Source organism: Bos indicus x Bos taurus, chromosome 1 (assembly GCF_003369695.1).
Source record: "Bos indicus x Bos taurus breed Angus x Brahman F1 hybrid chromosome 1, Bos_hybrid_MaternalHap_v2.0, whole genome shotgun sequence".
NCBI classification, from domain to species: Eukaryota; Metazoa; Chordata; class Mammalia; order Artiodactyla; family Bovidae; genus Bos; species Bos indicus x Bos taurus.
This window is the reverse complement of record NC_040076.1, coordinates 80,014,155-80,031,868: the sequence shown is the minus strand read 5'-3', so window position 1 is coordinate 80,031,868 and position 17,714 is coordinate 80,014,155. Positions and strand designations below refer to the sequence as shown.

General features: G+C 44.0%; 1 protein-coding gene across 1 annotated transcript in view; it reads left to right on the top strand.

The window, feature by feature from the left end:
* Window positions 1-17,714, top strand: part of ST6GAL1 (ST6 beta-galactoside alpha-2,6-sialyltransferase 1) — a 151,510-nt gene that overhangs the window by 38,086 nt on the left and 95,710 nt on the right. The window contains exon 2 of the mRNA XM_027538537.1: window positions 6,228-6,366. The gene's annotated coding sequence lies outside the window, so the exon portion shown is untranslated. The remainder of the gene's footprint in view (window positions 1-6,227; window positions 6,367-17,714) is intronic.

Here is a 17,714-nt window from a genome sequence, read left to right as displayed (position 1 = left end):
GGGGTTCCCGGAGCAGAAGATGCAGATCACAGGGGTGTCCTGCTTTAAATGGGCACTGTACTGAAACTACAAGGAAGTGCATAAGTATATAGGGGGCTCAGGGACAAGGGGGCTGCAAGGAGACCCTGGGACCAGCTGAATGTATGATCCCCATAGGGTGATAGGAAGAGTTGGTTTAAGCCACTTAATAGAAAATTCTTATAAAGAAAAACCCGAAGTCTCTATTGTTGGTTTTAAATAACAAGCTCTGTTATTTATTTCTTATGTTTCTGCAAAGTACACTTGCAATCCAGAACTGTTCTTTCCCATTGCCTCATCTGTCAAAGGCCCAGTCACAGTGTTTGGAAGGAAGTGAAAAAAAGGAAGTGGAAAAAAAAAAAAAAAACACAAACGCTTCCGAGCAGCTGCAGTGGATGGCTACAGCCCTATCACACAACTGAGGCCCTCCCGTCTCACAGCCCTGTAGGGCTGTAGTGGGTCAGAGGCAGCTGGGATCCCTAGGGCTGGTCTAAACCGAGCTTTTCAGGGGTCCATTGAAGGGATTACAGGAAGGAACATACAAAATACAGACGAGCCTTGCAGCCACTAGAAAGTTTCCAAGCATCTACCTTCTCTGGGGATGCAGGGTTTCCTGTCTGTCTCTCTGCGGGCCTCTGCCCTGTTCTCTTTGTTGACCAGCTTCCTTTCCCTCTGCAGGGCCCCACCGGCCTGTCACCTGATCTCACGTGTGGCATTTGCTTCTCATCTTGTGCTCACTACCTTTCCTTTAAGCTCTGAGTCTACTGCCAACTGACTGTGGTCTTTTTTTTCATAGTTGCAATGTTGAAAGCATCTGACTGATCCAACTCCCTTATTTATGGGAGAGTTGCTTTTGTTTATTAATTAATTAATTTATGTTGGCGTATAGTTGATTTACGATTTTGTGTTGTTTCTGGTGTATTGCAAAGTGATTCATATATATATATTTTTTTCCTTTTTCATATTCTTTTCCATTATGGTTTCTTAGAGGATACTGAATATAGTCTTCTATGCTACACAGTAGGACCTTGTTATCTATCCATTTTATTTATAGTAATTTGTCTGCCAATCCCTAACTCCTAATTTATCCCTCCCTCCCTTACACCTTTTTCCTCTTTGTTAACAATAAGTTTGCCTTTGTGTCTGTGAGTCTTTTTCTATTTTGTAAATAAGTTCATTTGTATCATGTTTTTAAATTCCACATATAAGTGATATTATGTGATATTTGTCTTTCTCTGACTTACTTTACTTGGTATGATAACCTCTGGATCTATCCATGTTGCTACAGATGGCATTATTTCATTCTTTTTGATGGCTGACTAACATAGTGTTGTTTTGAACACTGGGGTGCATATATTTTTTCAAATTAGATATATGACTAGGAATGGGATTGCTGGATTATATGGTAAATCTACTTTTAGTTTTTCAAGGAACCTTCATACTGCTTTCCATAGTGGCTCCACCAGTTTACATTCCTGTAACAGGGAAGAACCTTTGTATTCTAATATAAGTTAGTTATTAAAGGGATGTTGCCTATAAGCTTAAATTATGCATAATGGCTCATCTCAGGGAAACTTGCCTCCCAGATAATGAGTCTTAGGCTAAAATACTTTTGTCTAGCTCATAGGAAATATTCTGACAAGGCCCATCTGTGAATGACTTCAGGAAGGAAGAAAAGAACACATTCCCTCTGGAGGCTGACTGGGATCCAGAAGTGACCAGGAAATGATTGACTTTACTCTCTCCCCTTTTAGTGTAAAAGAAGCCTAAATTCTAACTCAGGCAAGATGGTTCTTTGGGACATGAGTCTACCATCTTCTCTGTCTGCTGGCTTTCTGAATGAAGTTGTTATTCTTTGCCACAACAACTCATCTCTTGATTGATCGGCCTGTCCTGTGGTGAGCAGCATGAGCTTGGACTCAGTAACATTCCCACCCACCCACAGTGTAGGAGGGCTCCCTTTTCTCCACAGCCTCTCCAGCATTCATTATTTGCAGACTTTCTGATGATGGCCATTTTGACTGGTGTGAGGTGACACCTCATTGTAGTTTTGAGTTGCATTTCTCTAATAATTAGCAATGTTGAACATCTTTTCATGTGCCCATTGGCCACCTGTATGTCTTCTTTACAGAAATGTCTATTTAGGTCTTCTGCCTTTTCAACTGGGTTGTGTGTTTTTTTTTTATTTGTTTGTTTTATTATTGAGTTGTATGAACTGTTAGTATATTTTGGAAATTAAGCCCTTGTTGGTTACATCATTAGCAAATATTTTCTCCCAGTCTGAAGGTGGTTTTTTCCTTTCATTTATGGTTTTCTTTGCTGTACAAAAGTATATAAGTTTGATTAGGTCCCATATGTTTATCTTTGCTTTTTTTTTTCTATTGCTTAGGAAGACCGACCTCAGAAAACACTGGTACTATGTATATCAGAGACTGTTTTGCCTGTGTTCTCTTCTAGGAGTTTTATGGTGTCATGTCTTGCATTTAAGTCTTTAAGCCATTTTGAGTTTATTTTTATGTATGGTGTGAGGGTGTGTCTAACTTCATTGATTTATATCAATATGGCTGTCCAACATTCCCAGTGCCGCTTGTCGAAGAGACTTATCTTTGCTCCATAGTATAGTGAGTTGCTTTAAAATCAAAGTTCTATCCTTTGTCCATAAGCAGAGGCCCAAGTATTGTAAGCGGGTAGCAGTAGGGTAGGCAGATAGAATGACTTGCCTATTTGAGTAATATGGGAGGTCTGCAAGCCATCTTCCAAAGGATTTAGAAAACAATAAAGGGACCTCACATTTCCTCACTAGTCTGCAGAATACTGTGGCCAGAGTGCACGGTGCACGGGGAGGAAAGACAGCAGGGTTGGTCTTTGCCTGGGTCACGGGGACACAGAAATCCATTCAGTCTCTTCAGACAGATTACAAGGTGTATTAACCATTTATCACTGAAGGTTTGGTCTAGAGCAAAAGACAAGTTATGAGAGGCTGGCCAGAGAGAGATGGAGAGTAGGGGCCTCCTTCATGTAAATGAGGCAGGCAGGTAAGCAGTTTCATTGTTCTCTGGCCCTGGGGGCACTTTGCTCCTGTTTCCTGGAGGAGGTTCCTTATTGGCAGTCTCCCAGATAGCCACAAGCTCAGCTGTGTTTGCAGGCAGTAATTCTTCCTGGCCTGGTTCACTTTCCCCACAGTGACTCTGGCTCTTGGTTGTTTTGTTGGTATTAATTACAGACAGCAGCAAAGTGCACAGGTGCCACAAATGATTTTTTGTTTTTCTATCTCGCTTGATTCCTTTGTTGTTTGCTCTGTTCTGCCATGAATCTTTGTGAGATTTTGACATTTGCACCCCTCAAATGGCTCACTTCAACTTCAGTTTCATCTGATGTCAGTTCCCAGCATCTGTGCTTCCATCTGTGCTTCCTCTTATTTCTCTTAGCATCTCAGGGTCTCTTTCTTCTGGACAATATCCTTGTGTAACACCATTCCTCTCTTCATTGGATTTTTCACTTTTTCCCTCTGTACCAATTCTTACTCATGCATCCCCCCTCCCCAAAGCTTGATTAGGGGAACTCATTTTCTCATCCTGGTTCTTGTTTAAGCCTTGGCCTAAGCTGAGTGTGCGGAGAAGGCAATGGCACCCCACTCCAGAACTCTTGCCTGGAAAATCCCATGGATGGAGGAGCCTGGTGGGCTGCAGTCCATGGGGTCGCTAGGAGTCAGACACGACTGAGGACTTCACTTTCACTTTTCACTTTCATGCATTGGAGAAGGAAATGGTAACCCACTCCAGTGTTCTTGCCTGAAGAGTCCCAGGGACGGGGGAGCCTGGTGGGCTGCCGTCTATGGGGTCGCACAGAGTTGGACACAACTGAAGCGACTTAGCAGCAGCAGCAGCAAGCTGAGTATGAGTATGAAATATGAAAAACCTGGGTGCCCCAAACTCTACACTTGTTTCCACTAGAAATGTTACATGTGGTGAGCAAGGGTGTGGGTGAGGGAGGGGCTGGGGTAGGAGAGGAGTGTTAGAGGAATGGGCAGAGTTCTCCACTCCTGGGAGTTTGTGTGGTATGATAGTTCTGCAGAGAGCCTGCCAAGACTGTTCAAAAGCCCGAGAAATTTGGAAACTCTTTGACTCTGCAATTTGACTTCTTAAGACTGTGTCTTAAGGAAATAACTATGGATTTCCCCCATAGTTTTAAGGAGATGGGAATACCAGCCCACCTACGTGCCTCCTGAGAAATCTATATGCAGATCAAGAAGCAACAGTTAGAACTTGACATGGAACAACAGACTGGTTCAAAATTGGGAAAGGAGTATGTCAAAGCTGTATATTGTCACCCTGCTTATTTAACTTCTATGCCGAGTACATCATGTGAAATGCTGGACTGGATGAAGCACAAGCTGGAAACAAGATTGTAAGGAGAAATATCAATAACCTCAGATATGCAGATACCACCACCCTTATGGCTGAAAGGGAAGAGAACTAAAGAGCCTGTTGGTGAAGGTGAAAGAGGAGACTGAAAAAGGTGGCTTAAAAGTCAAAAAATTAAAAAAATGAGGATCATGGCATCTGGTCCCATCACTTCATGGCAAATAGATGGGAAACAATGGAAACAGTGACAGACTTTATTTTCCTGGGCTTCAAAATCACTGCAGATGGTGACTGCAGCCATGAAATTAAAAGACGCTTGCTCCTTGGAAGAAAAGCTATGACAAAACTAGACAGTGTATTAAAAAGCAGAGACATTACTTTGCTGACAAAGGTCCATATAGTCAAAGCTATGGTTTTTCCAGTGCTCATGTATGGATGTAAGAGTTGGACCATAAAGAAGGATGAATGCTGAAGAATTGATGCTTTTGAGTTGTGGTGTTGAAGAAGACTCTTGAGAGTCCCTTGGACTGCAAGGAGATCAAACCAGTTAATCCTAAAGGAAATCAACCCTGAATATTCATTGGCAGGACTGATGCTGAAACTCCAATACTTTGGCTACCTAATGTGAAGAGCTGACTCATTGGAAAAGACCCTGATGCTGGGAAAGATTGAAGGCAGGAGGAGAAGGGGACGATAGAGGATGAAGTGGTTGAATGGCATCACTGACTCAATAAATATGAGTTTGAGCATACTCTGGGAGTTGGTGAAGGACAGGAAAGCCTGGTGTGCTGCAGTCCATGGTGTCACAAAGAGTTGGACATGACTGAGCGACTGAACAGCAACAACAAATCTGTAATTTGAAAAAAAAAAAAGTTGAAGATGACTTAATTGTTCAGCTTTTGGGTTCAGAGGCATATACTTTTAATATGATTATTAAACCATGACTTTATTGGATCTTTGTAAGAAGTCCAGATAACAAAATAAAACCAGGAAGGGTGTGTTATCTATAGTTATCTTGGCTGGACAAGAGAGGGTAACTTTTTTCCCTCCTTTTGACAGCTACATTTTCTAAAATTTCAAGATTAAACATACATTTCTTTGGCACTAAGAAAAACAAAGTATGGGGAGGGAGGAGGGAGGAGGGTTCAGGATGGGGAACACATGTATACCTGTGGCGGATTCATTTTGATATTTGGCAAAACTAATACAATTATGTAAAATTTAAAAATAAAATAAAATTAAAAAAAAATAAAACAAAACTATCACTCAATGAAAAAAAAAAAAGAAAAACAACAATTACTTTAAAAACAAACACTAGCCACCCAGACACAATAATAACATACAGGATGAAACTTTAGATTCAGTTAAAAATGTTCCCCAATAAGTTTAGGAATTGAATTCACATTTGTAACATTATAAAGAATTTACTATAGGTCAGAGGGAGACTGTGAGCCAGTTGGATGTATTTGTTGATGGAAATCGGTTGTCCACAAACCTTAGCTAAACATTAGACTCAGGGCCAGAACTAATGCTTTCTTACTCTTGCTTTTCTTACCAATAATAGCAAGTAGCATGAGGATTAAGTGATTGTAGAAGAGTTTGCTTTGCTTAATCTGCAGCTCACTCTGAAATTGCTCAGCTCCAGAAGGGGTAGGTCTGGGTGAACAGATGGCCAAGTTGAACCCTGGGAAGGAGGCTGGAGTTCTGGAAGGGGCTCTGAAGTGGCCGGAGTGACCACGGATGGGAGGAGCAAGGGTGTTTTTCCTCCTGTGTGTATTAACATGTGTGCCTCTGATGCTTAGCCGATAACTTCACTTTGCTTTTTTTTTTTTCCCCTTCCTGCAGGCAGTGTCGAGTGAATTGTGCTGAGATCTGCAGAGAGCAGCCCAGGGAGAAGCAGTGAAGTTGTAGACTGCAGCTGAAATGAACTGGCCCACGTGAGCCTGCCCAAGCCCTGGGGCAAGGCCTGTGTCCTATCGCTGAGGTAAGAGCCCTCAAATCCTAGCCTGGGGACCAAGAAGGTAAAATGCCTCCTGGGGTGCTGGATGGGGTGTTGGACACTTCATCCTCTCAAGAGCAGGAGATAAAGGCCACTTGTTTCTGGTTCAAACCATCAGCTTCTATTTCAGCCCAACCAGGGGCAAGGTCATTTGGTGGCCTAAGAGGTTTTGATTTTTTAGGGCAGGTCTTCTGGACTCTTAACAGAAAGTTGTGTTTTCTCAATTGCGGGTGAAATTTGAACTCCCAAGGGAATGAATTTATCCTTCAGATAAGACTGCACCAAGCTCAGGGAATGCTTAACATTGGTGCACCAGCTCTGTTCTGCTGGGGAAGTTGAGTTTTTAGGAAACACTACCTCACCCCCACCCCCCAAGGAATATAGTGACAGAAATTACCTGGAGAGGTTATTGCAAAATAGTCCACTAAGCTTCCTAAAAAATTACTTAAATTACTTAGATATGTTCTGATTATAAAAGTAAAATGGAGAAATAATGACGAGGAAGAAAAGAAGACACGGAAGAAAAGAAAACACGCCTGAAACCCTAACAGAGCTTCAGGTAGTTTCCATTAAAATTACTCTTTAGGCCTCCAGGGCATGTTGGCTCTTCCTGCGTGGAGGCAGAGGGGGGAGGCGGAGGGAATACTCAAAAGCTAGGAGAACTCACCTCCCCTCTGGAGGCTATCCTGAGCTGATTTTAAATATTCCGGAATTTTGCAAATTGGTTGTTAAAAATTGGCGACTTGAAATTGGCTACAGTGGGAAAACTGACACCACTGAAATTAGCCAAGGCTGCAAACGAGGGACGTTTTGCTTTGGAGATTCTGATGGACCTCCCCCGCCCCCACTCCTGCCCCCCACGCTGGGAGGCACAGGACAGGTCACTTCACTTGTGTATCCCTCCGCTTCCTCCCCTGTGAACTCTAAGTGCTTCATAATCATTAATTGAATAAATGACTGAGTTTCTGTTCTTACTATCCCATAAAGTGAGTCCCATAAGAGTGAAAATGAAATGTTTTGCATGTTGTAAATTTTCCTGCCCGTGGAGGGGAGGGGCTTTAATTGATTGGTAAGCCTTTGGTTTATTGATGGAGACAAACTGGCTGGAACTTCTCCTTTTGGCTCTTGCTTCTGGGGAAATCTGTGAATTACTAACACCCTTTCATCCGGGCTGATGAAAGCTCTCCATTTATGGACCAACATCTGGGGCAAATTTCCTTCCTGGAAAAATCAAGAAATCAAGAGAAGTGTGAAAAGGAAGCCCGGGCGCTGCTGGACCTGAGAGCCAGGGTTGAAATCAGAGCTTTAGACTCACAGGCTCTGATGCGGGGAGGAGGGGGCATTGGGGTTAGAGAGGAGCAGGGGCACTTCCTGCCGAATGTGAAACTTAAACAAAGGCTCTTTCTTCCAGGCCCTGCTGTCAGCAGATTAGAACTAATTAAATTAGCATAATGGAACCCCAACCTCTGCCGTCTCCCTCGCTTTCTGAACCTTCTGGCTCCTTTTCGTCACCTCCTTTAAGTAGCCTGCAAGAGGGGATGGGGAGAAGGCAGGGCACCAGGGTACTGTGTAGAACTGTAGTTTGGAAAATTACAAAAGTAGAAAGGACTGTAGAGGCCATCTGGTCCCACACTTTCATTTTAAAGAAGCCTGGTCCCACAGCTGTGGTTAGCAGTTGTAGTTGCTGAGGAGAAGGTGTGTGCTCCAGGGGAGGGAGGGATACCGGTTGTGAGAGGGTGCTGCTCCCGAGGCCATGTGCTCACTGAGCCTTGTCTGCACCTGGCAAGGGCACAGGTGGGTGTCCTCCAGGTGCCAGCCCTGCCTCCCCCCGCCCCCAGACCCTCATCTGTATCTGACAAGCCCTTCTGGTACGCTTAGAGTTAAGTCCTCTTCCTTCATCAGGAGCTTGGCTTTCTAGGTCAGTGAAACAAGCTGAGAAGATGTTATCTGAGGACCTTTTAAGGTATATATATATACACTTGGAAGGGTAGAGAAGGGCGTTGATTGAGCTCATGGTGGCGTCAGGTGCCCTGCTTCTGTTTTGGAGATACTTGATATAGGTTTGAGCCAGGCTTCACAGTAGCTGCATGATTACCTTGTCTTTCTGACTCAGTTTCCTCGTTTGTAAACTGGGCTGAATAACACCTACCTTGAGTGAAGGTTAATAATTATAATTTTTTTTTTCCTTTTGCTTGCTTAGTCTCTATGTCACATCCTATTCCTCTGAGACCCCATTGACTGTAGCCCGCCAAGCTCCTCTGTCCATGGGTTTTCCCAGGCAAGACGACTGGAGGGGGTTGCCATTTCCTTCTCCAGGGGATCTTCCCAACCCAGGGATTGAACCTGGGTCTCCTGCATTGCAATCAGATTCTTTACCACTGAGCCACCAGGGAAACCCAGATTAATGATTATTTTTATAATGTTCTGCCCACAAGGTAGCTGCTTATTAGATGACAACCATCACGTTTTTCCCATGCAACTTTATTGAGATATAATTGAGAGAAAAAAACCTGCATATATTTAAGTCGTGAAACTTAGTGAGTTTTGACATATGCATAAACTTATGAAATTTTCCACACAAATCAGTGAACATAACCATTATCCTCCCGTTTCTTCCTTCACCTAATCCTTCCCTTCTGCCCCCTCTGTGTCCTGCCTCCCATCCCTGCTGCTGCTGCTGCTAAGTCGCTTCAGTCGTGTCCGACTGTGCGACCCCATAGAAGGCAGCCCACCAGGCTCCACCGTCCCTGGGATTCTCCAGGCAAGAACACTGGAGTGGGTTGCCATTTCCTTCTCCAATGCATGAAAGTGCAAAGTGAAAGTGAAGTCGCTCAGTCATGTCTGACTCTTAGTGACCCCATTGACTGCAACCTACCACGCTTCTCCATCCATGAGATTTTCTAGGCAAGAGTATTGGAGTGGGGTGGCATTGCCTTCTCCAGCCTCCCATCCCTAGACAACCATTAATCTGCTTTATTGCTGTAAATTGGTTTGCATTTTTTAGAACTTTACATAAATTGCATAATACAGCATATTTTCATCTTACACTCACCATAAGTATTTTGATACTTATCTGTGCTTGTGCATCAGTAGTTCTTTCCTTAGGAGAAGGCAATGGCAACCCACTCCAGTACTCTTGCCTGGAAAATCCCATGGACGGAGGAGCTTGGTAGGCTGCAGTCCATGGGGTCGTGAAGAGTCGGACACGACTGAGCGACTTCACTTTCACTTTGCACTTTCATGCATTGGAGAAGGAAATGGCAACAGACTCCAGTGTTCTTGCCTGGAGAATCCCAGGGACGGAGGAGCCTGGTGGGCTGCCGACTATGGGGTCGCACAGAGTTGGACACGACTGAAGCGACTTAGCAGCAGCAGCAGCTATTCAGATCTTTTGTTCATTAAATGAAATTGGACTGTCTTCTTGTGATTGGATCGTAAAAGTTCTTTATATATTCTACAGACCAGTGTTTTTAATTGGAGACTTTGCAAATATATTTTCTAATTCTGTGACTTCCTTTTGGTGGGAAGCAGTAACACATTAGCAATTACAATTCAGTTGAATAGTGCTGTGCTCAGGGAGTACAAAGGAAGATCAGTAATCTTAGGATTCGAAGTCAGGGAATCTTTCAGGAGGTAAAGGTATGTGAATTGGGGCTTAAAGGAAATTATACGTTAGCTGGGCAGGAGAAGGGCAGTGTAGGTAGGAATTTGTATGTGCAAAGGCATGGACATGTGCAACATCATGGTGCAGGCCCAATTGTAAGCCATTTGATTGGAGCCCTGGGATTTGGCGAGTGGAAGAATGTGGTGTGGGCTGGAATCCCAGATGCCCTCCTACTGGCTGTGCACCTCTTTTATTTATTTATAACTTTTAATTTTGAAACAATTATAGGTTCAGTTGTAGTTGCAAAGATAGTACAGAGAGGTCTAGTGTATCCTTCAGTTTCTTCCCCTGGTTTCATCTTACACAATTATAGTACAGTATCAAAACCAGGAATCTGAGTTTGGGTACAGCTGTGTGTGGAACAATGTCTCATTTTCTCACATGTTTAGATTAGTGGAGCCACCTCTGCAATCAAGGTACAGAACTATTCCACACAGAGGTCTCCCTCATGCCACCCATTCATTGTTATGCTGGGTTGGCCCTTTCTCGCTTTTCTCATCCCTATAATTTTGTCATTTTCAGAGTGTTCTGTAAATAGAGTCATATAATATGCAATCTTCTGAGACTGGCTTGTTTTCATTCATCAGAATGTACTTCAGGTCCCTCCAGGTTGTTGAGAGTACCAATAGTTAGCTCTTTTTTTTTTAATGATGGGTGTTATTCCATTGTATGAATGTGTCAGTTTCACTATTGACCCATTGAAGGACATTTGGGTTGTTTCTAGTTTTTGACTATAACAGATTCAACTGCTGTAAGCAGTTTTGCACAAGTTTTTATATGAACATCAAATTTTATTTTTTCAAAAAAAAGAAACTCCCCAATTTGTGTGTGTGTGTATTTTTCCAGGATAAATGCTCAGGAGGGCAGTTGCTGAGTTGTATGGCAAGTGTGTTTTTAATTTTTTAAGGAACTGCCTAACTATTTTCTAGAGTGACTGTATGGTTTTCTGTCCCCACCGGCAATGTAGGAAAGATGTACTTTTCCACCTCATCAGCATTTGCAGCATCCTTTTTTATTTATTTTATTTTTCATTGGAAAAAAGCACTCTAGTTCATCAATTTGAACACAAACATTTCTTCAAAGATTAAGAAAAAAAAAGCTTTTTATTTTACATTGGAGTATAGCCAATTAACAATGTGACAGTTTCAGGTGAACAGCAAAGGGACTCAGTCATACATACACATGTATGCATTCTCTCTCCAAGTCCCCTCCCATCCAGGCTGCCATGTAATATTGAGCAGAGTTCCGTGTACTATACAGTAAGTCCTTGTTGATTATCTATTTTAAATATAGCAGTGTGTACTTGTCCATCCCGAACTCCCTACTGAATGAAGTAAATCAGACAGAGAAAGAGCAGTATTTTATGACAGCCCTTATATGTGGAATCTAAAAAGAAATGATACAAATGAACTTACAAAACAGAAAGAGACTCTCAGGCTTTGAGAATGAACTTATGATTGCCAAGGGAGGGAGTGGCAGGGCAGGATGGGAGAATAGTTAGGGGGTGTCTTCTTTTTAATATCAGTTGTTCTAATAGGTGTGCAGTGGTAGCTCATTGTGGTCTTCATCTGTGTTTCTCTAGTGGCTGGTTGTGTAACTCTTTCCCTTTCTGCTCTCGGGTTGGCTGTGATAATCTCGACCCCAGCCTGTACTTTTTAAATGTGAGAAGCAAAAGGAAGCTGACAGCCCCCTCCCACCGTTTGTCTTGGAAGTCTGGCTTCCTTGGAAGCTGCCTTGGAAGTCTGGCTTCACTTGTTTTCTGATCCAGTTACCTGGCTATAGGATCTTTCTTCATTGTCCTGAGTGGCTCTAGGAAAGTGATAGTTTATAGATTTGTGTGTTTTTTTCAGGAGAGGGTTTTTTTTTTTTTTTTTCTTTTCTATTGTTTTCCCACAGATGAGCAAACAACCTGTGCTGATATTTTACTAGCCTCTGGGGTAAGTTCTCCTCCATTCCTTCCTTCCTTGGTCCCCATGTGCCAAAATACATACTTCCTGGCAGCTGAGATGAAGAAACGTCTGGATCTGACTCCGGATGAGTTTTCTCAGTGTTTGGAGGTCTGAGGTGCCAAGGGAGGCTGCCACGGACTCAGGCCCTCTCTGTGCTTGGGATCGTCTCTTCTTTTTACTTATAGGTGGAGAGGCGGCTTCAGTGTGCTGGGAAAAATAATAATGGTAGCTAAGAATTACACAGCAATCATACTGGATAACAAGTGCTTTGTGCTTTTTCCGATTTAATTCCCATGACGAACTGACAGATGCAGAGCCTCAGATTCCTTACCTGTAAACAGGGCAGTAACCATACCTAGTGGGTAGATTGGGAAGGATAAGTAGGGGTGGTATAGTGACTTACCCTAGAGAATGCTGGTTCCTTCTCCTCTACAGAGGCCCTTAAGAATTATGAATACTCAGCTGCACGGCAGTACTGCACTGAAAGAAAACGAGGTGTCTGTATACTTTGTCCCACTTTAATCAAAGATGAGTGTCCATTCACTCAATCAGCATTCAGTCAACTTTAAGAATGTAAGGTGTGCTTGCTTCTGTACTAGGCACCGTGAGCCCTAGAGCTACAGTCCTTGACCTCATACAGCATGTGGTCTACAGAGAGAAATATGAATTGATTAATAACACAACCAAGTGTATACTCATGGACTGTGGATTTCTATGAAGGAAATTCTGTGGTGCTGGGTGAGTTAACCAGTCTGAGGTCGGAGGATGCCTCCTTGGGAAAGTGATTCTGTTTAAGGCTAATAATAAGGCTTAGGAGTCTTATTCCTTAGCCTTGATCTACTGCAGAGGACCTTGTGGAACATTCTACAGGATCATTTCACTTTCTGCTGTGTCCTGACTATAGACTGACCCAATGCACGGTCATCCTAGCGCTCTCCCCACCCCAACAACCCAGGCTGTTTTGTGAGGTTACTCATCCCTCATTTATAGCTGCTGCTGATCCCATGGGGATGGAGACTAAGCTCAGGGTCACACCTCACAGGGTTGGGTCATCATTTTTTGTTGTTTCTTTGTTTTTGAATGTTCTCATGACTCAGCCAACTTATTACTCAACCAAACACAGTGAGCCACCATGGTAGAGTTATTCATCACACAGGTTTTTTAAAAACCATCTTTATTGAGATAGGATTTGTATTCCATGAAATTAACTTGCTTTAAGAATAAATTCAGTGATTTGTAGTAAATTTACTGGGTTGCACAACCATCACTAAAATCCACTTTTAGAACATTTCCATCATCGGTTGGGTCATCGTCAACTGGAAAAATCAAGAAATTATTTTTCATGGTAATAGATCCGTAATTATTTTTTATGGAATTAGTTCTGTGCTCCCTGTAGAAGGATCTCATTAATTAATTCAGTTAGTATTTACTGAGAGCCTGCTGGAGACCACAGCTGCGCTAGGTGCAAAAGGCAATAAAGAGAAACAAACAGAGATGGAGGCTGACAAGCTTCCTGTTGAAGATACATTGTTAGATGTGATCTACCTGCAGGTTGGGCTTCCTTGGCAACTGACAGTAAAGAATCTGCCTGCCAGTGCAGGAGATGTAGGTTTGATTCCTGGTTCAGGAAGACCCCCTGGAGAAGGAAATGGCAACCTACTCCAGTATTCTTGTCTGGGAAATCCTGTAGCCAGGGGAGCCTGGTGGGCTACAGTCCATGGGGTCGCAGAGTTGGACAGGACTTAGCAACTAAATAACAGCCTGCAGGTTATAGGTTACCTGTGGCTGCTGCAGGGCAGGTGATAGTTTTCTATCTGTGGCTCCTAATTGATGAGGCAAGGGCCATGCTTTTGCAATACCTGCTGATTGCACTGAAATTACTGGCCAAGCTGGAGGGAAGCATACTCTCCAATATCCACACACAGCTGTAAGCTTTGGCAAGAGTGGTTGCAGGATCTGGGAAGAGAGGAGATTGCGGGTGCTGTTTGCAGTGTGAAGATTCCACAGGTGGACTTGGGGTGAGTGGTGAGGTGTGCTGAAGGAGGAAGAGAGTGCCAGGAAAGTCAGGGATGGTTGGCTGTTCAGGTGGCCTAGGGGCGCATCTGCATACAGTGGGGTGGTGAGTGGGGCAAGGTGGGAGGTTTGGATACTAGACTGAGGAATTTGGACTGGCTGGAGCAAACAGGGAAGATGCTATTTCAAGTCTCCAAGGAGGGGAGCGTGACTATTCAGAGCTGGGCTTGGGTGAGTAATCTCGTGTTATCTGAGGGATGAGAAGTGGGCATGGGTTAGGAGGTTCGTAAGTATCCTAACGTTAGGTGATGTGGACTTGGTGTGAACAGGGGAAGTGGGGCAAGGAAAGAAGAAGTGGATGGGAGAGAAGATTCTGCCAGGTAGGGGAGAAAACCTCTCTGTCCCAACTTCTTCTCTTAAGGTCCATACCTGCTTTACCCATCTGCCTGTGGTACTTCAACCAGCCCCTCAGATTCAGCCTGTCCAAAGCCAGGCTCCACAGCCTCCTCCCTGTCATGCTTGACCCTTGCCTGGTGTGCTTTTCTCTCCCCTCCATGCCTCTCCTTGTTCTACTCCTCTTGCCCAGGAGGAAGGAGAGGAACCAGAAAGAAGTGGAACACTTATTCTGGTGGAAGGTAGCGCCATTGAAGGTAGTAGTGAGAGATTTCCAGGGAGGGAAGTGCCAGAAGTCAACAAGGTGCGTGAGTGCAGACACTGAAGAAGGGCTGGGGACTCAGGGCTGGTACTCAAGGTGAGTGAGGTCCCTTGGCTGCAAAGTTTAAGGAGGCCCTGGCTGTGAACCCTGTGTTGCATAACCCTGAAACGAGAGTCCTAGACCAGGTTCCTGCAGAAAACTGGTGGTTGGGAGGATGCCAGCAACTTTGGAGAAAGCATTAGCTTTCAGAAAGTTAAGGACCGAGGGTGGAACTGTTTCTTCAGAAGATTGCCTTCAGTAGGAAGCTTCCTGAAGCTGCCTGGGGGCCTGCCTGTCTACTTCTTCCTTACTGCAGGAGGGCCCCTTAGGGTCTCTACAGATTCCCTAGGCTTCCTGGACCACAACGTGAAGACCACTGCTTAGATCTAGCTCCACTTCTTATCAGAGAATTCTGAGACCCAGAGAAATATGTGACTTGTCTAGGGCCACACATGGAGAGGTGACCTAAGGAGTCTTCTTTATCTTCCTTTGATGTGTGACCTTTAGTTACTTTATCTTCTCTTTTCACTGTTCCTCCCAATCTCCTTCTCCCTCCCCTACCAATGAGAATTGCCAACAGCTGATACTCAAGGACTTTGTTGGAAGACTGAGGGCTAATTCTGAGAAGTTCATTTCTAAAGTGCCTGCTATTTAGCATTCTTTTAGGGGCTATTCCATTTATTATTCCTATAAGAACCATTATAAGTAGTTGTCATTGTCCCATTTTCTTGATGAGAAGACTGAGGTTCAGGAGGATAAGGGGCTGGCTTAGATTTGCATAGTTACTAACTCATGCTGCCTGATACCCACTACGTATTTCTTTATTCATACAACTGAGTGCCTGGAAGCCAGGCACTGGTTTGGTGCTGATATGGTACAACCAAGGGCTTCCCTGGTGGCTCAGTGGTAAAGAATCTCCCTGTGATGTGGGAGACAAAGGTTCGATCCCTGAGTCAGAAAGATCTCCTGGAGAAGGAAATGGCATGCTGCTTCAGTATTCTTGCCTGGAAATTTCCATGGACAAAGGAGCCTGGTGGGCTACAGTCCATGGGGTCACAAAAGAGTCAGACGCAACTTAATGACTGAACTATAACAACAGCAAAACAATGGTACAAACAAGGAGACAAAAATCCTACTGAAACCTACTCTATTTGTCTTCCTGCTCCTGCAGGGGATCAGCCTGTGCTTCCTCAGGTCCCCTACCTCAGGGTCTCTGGGCCGCCTGTGGTAGCTGCTGTGTTTTGGGCTGTTGCTGAGATGCTGTCCACAGCTAAATTCGTTCCTCAACCAGTATGTCTTACGGCCTCCTTTCTCTGTGCCTCTGGATTGAGGAAACTTTCCACTTGAATCATTCAGAGGCTATACGGGCAGTTTATTCCTCAAGGAACATGGTTTTGCTTCAGTTCTTAGCTTTATCATCAGCCATTTCATTTGGCCACAACCCCTGAGCAGAACTGTGACTCAGCCCCATGATTTAGCCCTGATAGGCAAGTTATTTTGGCCTCCTCAGCCCCAGTGAGAATTTGGACTCAATGTTTTCACTTGTCACTTTAGACTGTTTGCCAGAGTTTGTGGAAAAAGGAGTGTATTATTAATGCCTTTGCTGGGAATGGCTGTGCCTTGCCAGGTTGTCATGTGAGCCCTCTGAAAAGTCCTGGGCTGCAAGGCCCCCAGCGCTCCTAGGCCCAGGGGCTTAGGTGGGAAATGTGATCCTGTCCTACAGAAACTGCAAACAGCCACGGAGGGCAGAGAGAAACTTGGAAGGGGTGGATCAGGGTCTCACCTAGGAGTTCACAACTGCTTAGTGAGTGTCTCATGGGGCTGACTCCATCCTGGTGCTTCAGGGGCACCCGCCTTTCTTTGAACGTCCTTTAGTCTGGTGGCCTCCTCCCCTCTAAGACAAAATGAACATATTAAAATCAGTTTAGTAATATTTAGAGAACCATTTTACATTGGACGCTATGCTGGCCACTTGAAATAAGTGATGTAGTTTTAATCTTTAGAACAAATCTTTGAGGTAAAGCTTGTTAGCTCTGTGTAAAGGATGAGAAAACAGCCTCTGAGAGGTGGAATGAATTACACAAGGTCGTGTAAGTAGTAAAGAATGGAGATGGGATTCTAATCCAGAGTCATCTGGCTTTGAGGATGCCTTTGAGGACACCATGAGCCACCAGACATAAAATAATTCCTCCTCTTTCCTTTGGTTTGTTCCTACAGTTGGTCTCAGCTCCTCCGTCTCTCATTTTGTGGTTCTCATCACCCTGTAAGCGGGGACTTGACTAGAGTTCAGTGTCAGTTGGGTCAAGGTTTGGTGGAGTAGATGGTGGGGCTCCAGGCCAGCGTAAGGGTGAGGATAAATGGCTCTGGCTCCTTCCCCTCTGTCAGCCGAAATGACTCCTCTTCATGCTCTACCAAAGCTCCTTTTTAGTGCCAGGAGCTCAACTCTGAGTTTAGGGAAGATTATCTAGCAACATCACTTGCTTGCTTGGAAAACCTCCTTAATGTCTGAGCAGATAATCCTGTTGAACCCTGTTTCTCATCTCTGCAGCTCTCATACCTTTACCCTTCACAGCTTAATATTTCTTAAGTAAAACAGGCCCACTTTCATGACTCAGCCTTTGCACTGTTTTTTCCCCCTGCTGTTGGGCATACCTTTTTCTGCCTGGTAAACTCCTATTCATCCTTCAAAACTCAGAGTGAACATTACCTTTTCTGACTTCTGAGTTGGCACCACCCCCAGCCCTTAGTTCTTGATACCTTGCATGATCTTTCTGCCTTTCAGTTTATGGATCTTCCCCTTTCTCTAAGGCCTCAGGAATGGGGACTGGACCCTACTTATTTCTATATCACCTGTACTTGGGTGATATATTTGTGTGAATAAATGAATGAAGGCTTATCAATTAAACTATTAAATATGAGTTACAGGTGGCCGCACTAACTGAAAATCCCAGGGACTTTAGAGAAAGAGAAGTGATAGGCTAAAGCTGTGGGGCTCTTGATTCATTGACAGGTG